The following is a 12,316-nucleotide window of genomic DNA, read 5'->3' on the forward strand; positions in this document are numbered from 1 at the left end:
AAACATTTAATTTGTGATCTTTTGACCTAGGTTTACTATTAACCAAATAACACATAAAAAGTAAGTTTTGTACATAAATTAAACATCCTTATAATTGGCCAAATAAGATGTAAAGGAAAGAATGCTTTTCTAAGATTAAAGCAAGTAGGGATCTGGAGACCAGGTGGACAGATAAATGAAGAAATCGGAGCCAGTATTCCAAACAAAGTGGAGATCCTAATCTTATATGTGAGGATGGTTTGCCCTGAAAAGTTTTAGATACTCCCTGGGCTTCTTGGTGTAGTGGCTGGGTATGGGCCACTCATTTATTTTTGTTAAAATTCAATGTATTCCATGAGTATTTATGTCATGAATGTTTGCTATGTTATAAAGCATATGTATAAATAGCTTTCATGTAACATTACCTATTTTATGAACTGTTCATTTAACTAATACAGTAAAAACTCAAGCAATTCAGCATTGAACTGTTAATTTAACTAATACAGTAAAAAAACAATTCAGCATTCAAAAAGTTATCATTTCCAAAAAAATCTAATTTGTATTAAGTCTTTCCATTATAGGATGAATATTTTATATTTTCAACAGACTTATTTTCAGTTGTCTTTGGGGTATATGTTGGGAATCTCCCTTTCCGAAAATGTTTCATTTAAAACTACATAAAGAGCTCCATATATTCAAGTTGTGGCTTCCATAAAAGTCTCCACATAGACAGAAGCTAATTAAATTGTTTTACTCCCAGCTTTGCTGCTTATAAGCAGCTGCTTGGTTAATCTGTCATTCCAAATCAAGGATAGACTAATCAAGGGATTTTTTTTTTTCTTTTTACAAATGTCTCCAGAAAACCAAGACTTCTGGTAAAAAGCAATTGCCCCTTCATTCACTTTAGGCAGCCTGATTCAGACAGGGAAAATAATAAAAGCAGAAAAAGAAAACAAAGATCGTTACATAGATTAAGGGCCTTTAAGCATGTAAGAATACACAGAAAAAGTAGAAAAGCATTAGACCTGGTTCATACACCTCTACATGTGGCTAGTAGCCTGTGGAAGGCTGGCATACTAGTTGTCCTAGAAAGAAGCAGCTGAAACAGATACAGGAAATACTTCTGTGGCAATTTACAAGGGGAGTTTCTAGACATGAAAGTCACAATTAGCTCATCTTGAATTGTGAAAGGCATGGCCAGGGCTAATTTAGCATTCCCTTCAGCAATAGTTGACTTAAGATTTGTCATATATCTAATGTGTGCTGGGTTCTCAGAATAAAAAAAGGAGGATGTACTCCTTGTCCTTAAGTTGCTTACAGGGAAGCGGACTTAGCCCAGTGGTTAGGGCGTCCGTTTACCACATGGGAGGTCCGCGGTTCAAACCCCGGGCCTCCTTGACCCGTGTAGAGCTGGCCCATGCACAGTGGTGATGCGCACAAGGAGTGCCCTGCCATGCAGGGGTGTCCCCACGTAGGGGAGCCCCACGTGCAAGGAGTGCGCCCCGTAAGGAGAGCCGACAAGCACCAACAAACGTGCAGTCTGCCCAGGAATGGTGCCACACACACGAAGAGCTGATAAAACAAGATGGCACAACAAAAAAAAGAAACACAGATTCCCGTGCCACTGACAACAGAAGCGGACAAAGACGACGCAGCAAATAGACACAGAGAACAGACAACCAGGGAGGGGGAAGGGGAGAGAAATAAAATATTAAAAAAAAAAAAAAGATGCTTATAGGCCCACAGGGAAACTGAGACACCACCCACATAAAGCAATAAATTCAGGGTGCTTTCCTGCTTTCCAGTGAATAAATACCCAGCAGATATAACACATAAACAGCAAGGAAGTATTTGAAGGTATTCAAGAATAAATATTTCTCATTTCAACCAAAACAATATCTTCTCTCCTATTAATCCCAACAAAATAGCTTAAGACTGGAGCCCAAAGACTCAAGAGTTCAACCACCAGGTGAGTCAAGACCAAGGGTCCAGGAACACAACTATTTTCTAGTTTTCCAGTGTTCATTATCTCCTTGCAGTGCTGGAGACCATCGGGGAGAATGTCAGAATCACCATTGCAACTCCCATACACGCATGCAACCCCACTTCTTTCCTTCACATTTGGATACTACTTCCAGGTGAGAACCACTGGTGTAGTGTTTAAAAAGAGGTGGGGAAGGTCTTGTGCATTTGTCTTCAGGGGCAAGAAAGAAGGGAGAATCTGGGAAGAATGTTGTACTCATGGTTAGCTTTTGTGGGGAGCCACCCGCTGTGAGACCTATTTACAACCTGCCACAACATGGCGGAGTTCACAAATCTGCCCTGTCATTTCCTTGTTCTTCTTCCTCTTTGTTTCTTTGTTCTCCCTTTCCCTCCGCAACTCTCTTTGTTTCTTTGTTCTCCCCTTCCCGCCGTAACTCCAGCGACCACAGCAATACGCATGCGTAAGGCGCGAGACTCCACAGACCGGACGCGAACTGTCGGCCAATCCCCTCCTTGGACGTCTGCCACCCACAAAACCAGCCTAACACCTATGTACACGTTCCCTTCCCTCCCTACAAATTCCCGTGTTTTACCCCCAATAAACGAGACTTGATCAGAATCCTGTCTTGTCTCCATTCTTCTCTCGACTCCTGCCCCACCCTGCTTCTTTCCACAGGTCCCTGGATTTGCCCCCGCCGGCCGGAGCAAGCTTTCCTTTTCCCATCACTAGGAAACTCACTTTTCTATTTCCCACATAGATTCCACACACTCCCTACTCTCAAATCTCTAGCTCTCTCTTCAAGAGATGAGGTTTCTTTCTACTTCACCAAGAAAATAGAGGCTATCAGGCATAAACTGCCTCCGCCTGGCAATGCTTACCTTCCTCCCCACCAGATCCTGTTGCCTGTACACTACAGGCTCAGCCTGGGTGTGCGCCTCACACCTTGTACACTGGTTACCCACCCATGGGTTTCCCAACCTATTATACCAGATGATTGGCTAACCACTGATGGCTCCATCTGAGCATCCTGGAGGCCCCGAGGCTCTACCCAGCCCAAACAAGCCCTTCCTTGGGGTTCAGTGAATGACATAGCCCTCCACAATAGTTCCCATTTTCCAATCTAGAAGAATTCAATCATCCTTGGCTCCTTCCAATACCTCACTTTCAGTGAACTGACTGCTAAATCCTGGTAGACTGAGGAATGCCGAATGAAGCGTAATTGGATTCCAGACAAGTTCTGAAAGTTTCTCATGATAGCCTTATGAATAATACAGAAATATATAGTCCAGATAACAAAATTGGGTAAATCCAGAGCTATGTGAACAACTTGAAGCAGCAAGTGGATCTGAAGAAGACCTGAGAAATATCTCCTGTCCATCTATAACGTTTTCAGTTTAGGGTCCTGTTTCAGTAACTATTGTTTACAAAGGCATATTTATTGAATCTTCATATAACAAAGAACTGGGTAAGATAGATAAAATATCTGGTAATAGAATCAGATTTCAAAATTACCTTCATAAGCTGAAATAATGAGTCTCAATCAGAAAGATAAAATATAATAGGAATAAATTATTAAAATACTCAAATAGATGACAACATAATAGACATACACACAAACACCAAGATTTTAGGATTATAAGTGATACAAGTCAGTGAGAGACAACAATGTAATGAAGATACTAAAAGTAAAAAACAAACTTCAAGCTCATTTATAGTTGTGTAGTGTTGTATAATAAAGAATTTGGCTGGCCTTTGTCCCTGATTCCTGGGTAATACTCCATGAATCTTTGGAATTTCCTAAATGATAAGAGTGTCTCTCTTATTCTTGGGAATAGGGGGGCAGGGAGGAGGGTAGCCAGAACCACACCTGCTAGTTGAAGCTAAGGAAATGATTCAGGGGGCTCATCTCAGGCTGAGGCCAGCCATACAAGTAGTCTTGGTGTGGGTCTTAGCTTGGGGACTAGCCTTGCCAGAATGACCAGCCAAGTGATTGGAAGGTTGGGGCTGAAGACTGAGTCCAATCAACCAATCATACCTACATAATAACATCCCAACCAAAGCTTGGGGGAACTTCACAGGTTGGCAATTCATATCAGTGTGCTGGAAGCATGTGTCCTGATTCCATGGGAGGGGATGCACTGGAAGCTTCTCTACTTTGAGACCTTCCCAGACCTCGACCAATATGTCTCTTTTCTTGGGTCCTTCTAATCTGCATTCATTTTGCTATAATAAAACTGTAATCGTAAGTTCAATGCTTTCTGTATACTGTGAGTGATTCTAGCAAATTATCAAACCTGAGGGCATGGTGAGAACCTGTGAATTTGTAGGCAGTGGTCAGAAGTGAGGATGGCCTAGGAACCCCTGAACTTGTGGCTCATATCTGAAATGAGGGTAGTCTTGTGGGGACTGTGCCCTTCACCAGTGAAGTCTGGCCTAGTTCCAGGTTGTGTCAGCAGTATATTGCAAGTAGTGTGGAAATAAAGCTTTTGCTCAAGATAAGTATTGGCCATAGTCTACTCTGCACTTATCACATACCAAAGTAACTTTAGATGGTGATGATGACTTTAGAAATCATATCATGAAGAGTTAAAGAGCCGAGTAACGTTATCTTGGTAGCAAGAATATTTAGGGAAACTTGAGAGCATTATCAAAATATCTAACTGTCATGTAGGAAAATGAAAGAGGAACTTACTCTGCATTACTGAAAATGACACGGATGGGCAAAAATTACAGGGAAGAGGGAAGAGTTCAGCTTAATTTAAAGAGAAACCTTCCAAAAATTTAGAAGTCTCTAAGCACCCATCATGGAAATGGGAAAAGGGCCCGTAGATGCGTTGGGGTGAGGGGGGGGAAGGTAGGAGAAGGGGGGGGCACTCGTCTGACCTTCAGAGCACCCTCAAAGTAAGATTCTGGGATTTTAGGAACTAAGTTTTGGTGTCTAAAAAGGCAATTTTGTATAAATTCTGCATTAACTCCTTAATAATCTATCGCTTATTTTAAAAAATCAAAATTTCACATGTAAGAAAATATTAAGGACATATGACATGGTGGTAAGTACCCAGGCTCATTTTGGCAGTCTTGAGTTTGAATCTCAGTTCCTCATGCATTAGCCATGTGACCTTGCGCAAGTTATTTAACTTGCCTTAACTGAACCTCAGCTTTCCTCATCTATAAAATGGAAACAATAACAGTCCAACCCTTACAGACCCCTTTGGTCCCATGCCTTTTATCTGTGAGTCCCCATGCCCTAACCATAACTCAATCATGCCCAGGTACAGATCAGATTACAAGTATAATCCAATATTTCTTTTTGGAATTCATCAATAATATTAAACTGCTCCACATGCCATTTTCATCTCACCAATGTATCCCTCATGCCTCGCACAATTCCTGCATAGAGTCTGTGTTCAAGAAACAACTGTTAAATAAAATAATAGCAACAAATAACCATATACTTACATGAGTTCCTATTCTATTATCTTGTGAGTTGCACATTCCTCATTTTACTAGTATAATCAGAATACTAGGAAAAGAATTTTTTAATTGACAACCCAAGTAATACAGTATGGAAACATATTAACTCTAGCATTCAAATATGTCCAAAGGCAAAGTTTACTAATGTTTTAAATGAACTAATATTCTGTCTCAAATTCCTTATAACACCTGATGCTTGCTTAAAGGTTTCGTAAGTGTATATAACCATAATCTGGACTATATTTTCATATTCTTATCAAATCCAGAACTACTTACTGATTTATCTACCATAATCAATAGCCCTAACACTTTAGGATTTAAAATTTTCCATCTGTAAACTCTAAGTTATTTGTAAATGAACATTTGTTTACAGGGGATATTTTTGAAACCAACCAAAAAATCCTATTCTACAAAAAGTTAAACATAGAATTACCATTTGACCAGGTACAAACCTAGGTACACACCCAAAAGAACTGAGAACAGGTACTAAGCAGTACACCAATGCCCTAGCATCATTATTCGCAACAGCCCAAAGATGGAAGTAACCAAAACATCCATCAGCACATGAAAAGATAAAATATGGCATAAGCCATACTATGGAATATTACTCAGCTATAAAAAGAAGTGAAGTTCTGATACATGCTACACATGGATAAACCTTGAAAACATTATGTTAAATTAAACAACCCAGACACAAAAGGACAAATATTGTATGATTCCACCACTTATGCAAAATATCTATAATAAGCAAATTCACAGAGACAGATAGTAGCTTAGAGGTTACCAGAGGCCAGGGGGAGAGAAGAATGAGCAGTTACTGTGTAATGGATACAGTTTCAGTCTAGGGTGATAAAAAGGTTTTGGTAATAGATGGTGGTGAGAGTAGCACAAGATAGTGAATGCAGTTAATACTACTGGATTGTACACTTCAAATGGTTAAAATGGGAAATTTAGTGTTTATATATAGGTAAACACAATAAAAATTTTTAATCCTATCAAAAAAGTCATACCCATACCCCAACCATTCTGGATTTTGCTTACTTTTTCATGAGTGGTATATTGCAAATATCTGTCTAAAGGCTCATAAAATGTCAATGATTGACCTAGAGACATTAAAACCCCTTTGTAAAGAATAACTATTACATTATCTACTTTGGCTTTTCATTTACATAAAAACTATTATGCATCTAATACATGCAAAGCACCATCTAACTACAGTCATCTTTTTTTTTTTAATTCTGCATGAAAAAAGTTAAAAGAATTATGCACCAAAGCATTACACCTCTTTTTCTTTTCAGAACATAGAATTAAAGAATCATTACCAGGAAACGGACTTGGCCCAATGGATAGGGCATCCATCTACCACATGGGAGGTCTGCGGTTCAAACCCCGTGCAGCCTGCCCAGGAGTGGCACCGCACACACGGAGAGCTGAAGCAACAAGATGACGCAACAAAAAGAAACATAGATTTCCGGTGCTACTGACAACAATGGAAGCGGACACGGAAGAACACGCAGCAAATAGACACAGAGAGCAGACAACTGAGGTGGGGCAGGGAAGGGAAGGGGAGGGAAATAAAATAAATCCTTAAAAAAATACATATATAACTCATTTGAAAAAAAAAGAATCATTACCATCAATGTGAAAGTCTATAAGAAGTCAGCTGCATAAAACAGTCAACAACAACCTCTATAAATTCTCTAATATTCATGTACTGCTTTTAAACTGAAGCAAATGGTTAAGAAAATGAAGACTACATCAAGGAAAGGTTAGAAAACCATATATTAATATGATTAAGTAATACTTCCTGTATTAGTCAGCCAAAGGGATGCTGATGCAAAATACCAGAAGAATGTTGGCTCTTATAAAGGATATTTATTTGGGATAGGAACTTACAGATACCAGGCCATAAAGTATAAGTTACCTCCTCACCAAAGTCTATTTCCACGTGTTGGTGCAAGATGGCTGCCAACATCTGCCACTGTTCAGGCTTCCTGGGTTCCTCTCTTCCCAGGTCTTGCTTCTCTCTGAGTTCAGGTCCTCTATTTTCTCCACAAGGTCAGCTGTAGACAATCAGGCTAATGGCTCTATCTCTCTCCCTGGGGTTTCTGCCATGTCAATGGAGCCATCTCTACTCCTCTATGCTCTTCTCCTAGCTCAGGTCCTCTCTTCCCAGGGCTTGCTTCTCTTTCCTCTGTGTGCTTACTTCCCAGGTCTCCAGCTCAAGACTCCAGCATCAAACTCCAAAACAAAACTCCAACATCAAAATCTTCAACTCTCTTCTTTTGCCATGTCTTTTATCTGTGAGTTCCCACCTACCAAGGGATGGGGACGCAACACCCTACTGACTGACGTGGCCCCATCAAAGCCCTAATTATAATTTAATCACACCCAGGTACAGACAAGTTTACAAGCATAATTCAATATCTGTTTTTGGAATTAATAACTATATCAAACTGCTACACTCCCTTTCTGAGACATGATGTTTCTTAAGATTTAACAAGGAACTGTCTGTGACTATAGAAAAGATTTTCAATGGTTCTTCCCCATCAGTCAAGATACTAAACTTGGTGTTTTTTAAAGATTTCTTTTTTTTTATTTATTTCTCTCCCCTTCCCCCACCCCCGGTTGTCTGCTCTCTGCATCCATTTGCTGTGCATTCTTCTGTGACCGCTTCTATCCTTATCAGCGGCACCAGGAATCTGTGTTTCCCTTCATTGGGTCATCTTGCTGTGTCAGCTCTTTGCTTGTGCAGCACCACTCCTGGGCAGGCTGCACTTGCCCATACTGGGCGGCTCTCCTTGCTGGGTGCACTCCTTGCACATGGGGCTCCCCCACGTGGGGGACACCCCTGCATGGCAGGGCATTCCTTGCATGCATCAGCACTGCACATGGGCCAGCTCCACATGGGTCAAGGAGGCCTGGGGTTTGAACCACGGACCTCCCATGTGGTAGGTGGATGCCCTATCCATTGAGCCAAGACTGCTTCCCAAGATATTAAGCTTTGAATGAGTATCTGTACTAGGGTTCTCCAGAGAAAAAGAACTGACAGGATATATGTGTATATACATATATATATACATATTATATAAATACTGAGATGTTTTATAGAAATTGGCTCACGCAACCTTGGGTATTGGCAAGTCTGAATTCCATAGGGCAGGCTGCAAGTGGGAAACCCCAAAAAAGGTGACTTTGAATCCCCCAGGAGATTCCAGCTGGCTGAAGTAGAAATAGAAAATCTTCTGACTGCTGAAATCCTCAGTTCTGATTTTAAGGCCTCCAAGTGATAGGATGAGGAAATCCTATGTTGATTGTAGATATAATTAGCCGTAGACCCAATCAACTGACAAAAATGTAAATCCATTTATGAAATACCTTCACAGTAACAATCAGACCAGTGTCTGCTTGACCAAACAACTGGTCACCATAATCTAGCCAAGGTGACATATGAAATTAACCATACTATTCTTTTCCCATATTTTTATTCTCCCTTTCCCATTCCTTCAACCCTTTTTCCTTCAAGAGTATATAACAGAATTCAAAATAAAGAGAAACTAGTCAATTCTGCTTGCTACAGACTGCGGTATTTGACATCTACTCCCCCCTGCCCCCCCCACAGTTGTTTAGATTATACTTTGTTTTTATTATAATAAAGAATAAAATATTTAAGGCTAAATATTCATATACTTCTAACTAGCCTTTATATTTTTCTAAAAAAAAATACTATGCAATAATTAGAATCACAGATTGTTAGAGAAGGAAGGAGGCTAACCTCTGTTCCCCAAACTGGGTTCTATAAAGGTCACCCAACCCAAGCAAAAAAGTAATATCTACACTCAAGAGGGTAGGAGGGGCGGCAGACTTGGCCCAGTGGTTAGGGAATCCGTCTACCACATGGGAGGGCCGCGGTTCAAACCCCGGGCCTCCTTGACCCGTGTGGAGCTGGCCCATGCGCGAGTGCTGATGCACGCAAGGAGTGCTGTGCCACACAAGGGTGTCCCCTGCATAGGGGAGCCCCACGTGCAAGGATTGCGCCCGTAAGGAGCCGCCCAGACCAAAGAAAGTGCAGCCTGCCCAGGAATGGTGCCGCACACATGGAAAGCTGACACAACAAGATGACGCAACAAAAGAAACACAAATTCCTGTGCTGCTGACAACAACAGAAGCGGACAAAGAACACGCAGCAAATAGACACAGAGAACAGACAATGGGGCGGAGGGGAGGTGAGAGAAATAAATAAATCTTTAAAAAAAAAAGGATAAGATGGCCCTATAGCCCCTGCCATGCTACCACAACCCAGAGAACTGTTTTGATAGTAGTACTGTCTACATACTACTATCAATAGCTTTAAGCCATGATGTTCCTTTTATCTGCCATAATTCTGTCTTTTTACATCCTATATTAATGCTAAGACTCTCTGATCTATTTTATTGTTTTTCAAATTTTCATATCCTACACACACAAAGTGTGGGTATACACACTTTTTCAGTATATATTCAGTATATATTCTGCTTATTCCTACCAGACAAGAATATTTTGTAGCATCTTCCTTTCTAAAGTTTATTTTATGAGGAAAAACAGGTTTCTTCATATATATTTTATCAAAGAGTCAAGTGTTCCCACCAAGAGATTCTGACACAGCAGTGGGGTTAGTCCATCTTTTTTACTCCTCATTATTTCTACTCTTCCAAAAATAATTTCTCCCCCTAGTTTCCCATAACACTTAATCAGTTTTCCCTTCCATTTTAGGTATTTTCAATTGGGATTTTTAAGAAGAAAACTTTTATTCTTATTTTCCTACTTTAGGTTTATTTAAACCTTTACATGATCTAACTTTTAATTAATATTATCTGTTTTGGATCCGTGTTTTAAAGCTTTTATCTTATTTTAAATTTTTTATTCCACTTTACACATACTCTTTGGCTTGAGATTTGTTTTCATGATGCTTAACAAGAACTGTGGTTGCAAGGGAGCCAACAGGGGAGAAAAGCCTCCTTCCCTCAGCTCTCCCTGGTTGAGAGCTGCTCCTCTCGTTTCCAATCCCTAACTCATTTAAGAATTCTCTCTTCCAGAAACTCTGGAGTACCAAGTTCATTTTCTAGGGACTTAAGGCTCAGAATACAGATAGTACATTTGATTTATTTGCTAAATGTTGCTTTCTAACATCCCACCCCGCCTAAAACTTTTAAAAAGAAATCTGTTTTTTTTAAAAACCTATGAATTCCAATTACAGTCATTGGATTTTGGGAAAATCAGAATGTTTTAAGCCAGGAAAAGATGGTAATTGGAAGTTCACAATAATACAGTACCTGGCACAAGTAAAAAGTAAAGATTCTGACGCTTACGTGCCTCCTTATGGAAGGCAACATTTCAAGGCCCCAGAAAGGGTTTTGTGTGCGTGTGGGCCCTGAAGCCAAAGCAGGGACCAGGTAGTCAGTCCTGCACAGCCTGATAGAGACTCTCAAGAAGAATGACGTTCCACCACTGACCTCTCTCTGGCTTCTAATGTGCTTATTTCACATCAATGCTCTTCCCTTTCTGGATGGATCACAGAAGGAGCCTCTTGGCTTGGAACTTCTCCTGGCTTTCTGCCAACACTGTGAAGTCAAGGAACAGCTGAACAGAGCAAGATTTATCTCAAATATAATTTTTCATTTGCAGGGATCATTGGGATCTTTGCCAAGCTACCTAGGAAGTCAGAACTTAAAGACACAAGAAGGTCCTTCTCAGCTCCTATCAGATTACTCCTGAGAAAGTCCTTAAGATACAGGCAACAGGATGAAGTAGTATTGCCTTACTGCCTTCCCTCACCCCACTGAGAACAGGACACCTTATTAAGTAGATTAAGAGAGGCTGAAAAACTTTAACAATGCTCTCCCTCCTATTGAGTTAAGACAAATCCATTCAGCTAGAGACAGACCTGGAATCAAATCCTAGCTCCAGAACTTATCAAGTGGCTTTGGGGAAAAATATGACCTCTCTGAGCTACAAGTTCTTTAAAATGGTGAAAAGAATGCCTATATTGCAAGATTGTTAGGTGGTCTAAATGAGATGACTCAAATGCACCTAGCACAGTACATGGAACTCACGGCCACAGATGGTAAAGCATTTAAAAGCCACAAATTCCTTTGCAATGTAACATTGCCACTCCTGTCATCACAGTCTCTCTCTCTACCCCTGTGAATCTGGGCTGGCCTTGCCACATGCTGACAAATGGAATACAATGGAGTGACACCGTGAATGTACTGGAGGCTAGGTCTCAAAAGACCTTGCAGCATCTACTACTTTTCACTCTTGGAACACTGCTCTGAGACTACCATGTAAGGAAGCTTGCCTAGCCTACCAGAAAACAAGGCTGTGTGGAGGAGAACTGAGGTTACCCAGCTGACATACAACATCTAACATCAACTGCCAGCCATGATGGAAGACCATCCTGGAACTTCCAGCCCAGAAGACCCTACCCCTCAACTGAAATTAGCTGCATGACTCAGCCCAGGAGTAAGAAGCAGAGCAATTGCCCAGCCAGCCTATAAAATCATGTGAAACAATAAATCATTGTTTTGAGTCACTAGGCTTTGGAATGTTTTGTTATTTAGCAATAGCTAAAACACTATTCAAGAAGAATAGCTATTGTTATCCTTCTTGCTAGCCCTTTTCTGACCAAGACATTTTACAACAATTTATCCAATGGATTAAATCAAAGAAGGCTACAATATTCTGAACTTGAAGCAAAGTGAACATTTCCTTATTCTTTTAAGCCTTGGACCAGGGATCATGCAGTTAATCTATACTGACAGTCTGTCTGGGGGAGTTTGAGGACTGCAAAAAGGTAAGACAGGTAAGGAGTTTCTAAATCCTGTTATTTTAAGGGCCACT

The 12,316-nt window shown here is 40.5% G+C and overlaps 1 protein-coding gene across 11 annotated transcripts in view; it reads right to left on the minus strand.

Moving 5' to 3' along the window:
- Positions 1-12,316, minus strand: part of TLCD4 (TLC domain containing 4) — a 146,575-nt gene that overhangs the window by 75,808 nt on the left and 58,451 nt on the right. Inside the window, exon 1 of one of the 11 annotated variants that reach the window (XM_071217237.1) lies at positions 10,930-11,037. The exons of the other annotated variants lie outside the window; for them this stretch is intronic. The gene's annotated coding sequence lies outside the window, so the exon portion shown is untranslated. Of the gene's footprint in view, positions 1-10,929; positions 11,038-12,316 lie in introns of those variants that run through there. 11 annotated transcript variants of the gene reach the window in all.

Source organism: Dasypus novemcinctus, chromosome 9 (genome assembly GCF_030445035.2).
Source record: "Dasypus novemcinctus isolate mDasNov1 chromosome 9, mDasNov1.1.hap2, whole genome shotgun sequence".
In the NCBI taxonomy this organism is placed as follows: Eukaryota; Metazoa; Chordata; class Mammalia; order Cingulata; family Dasypodidae; genus Dasypus; species Dasypus novemcinctus.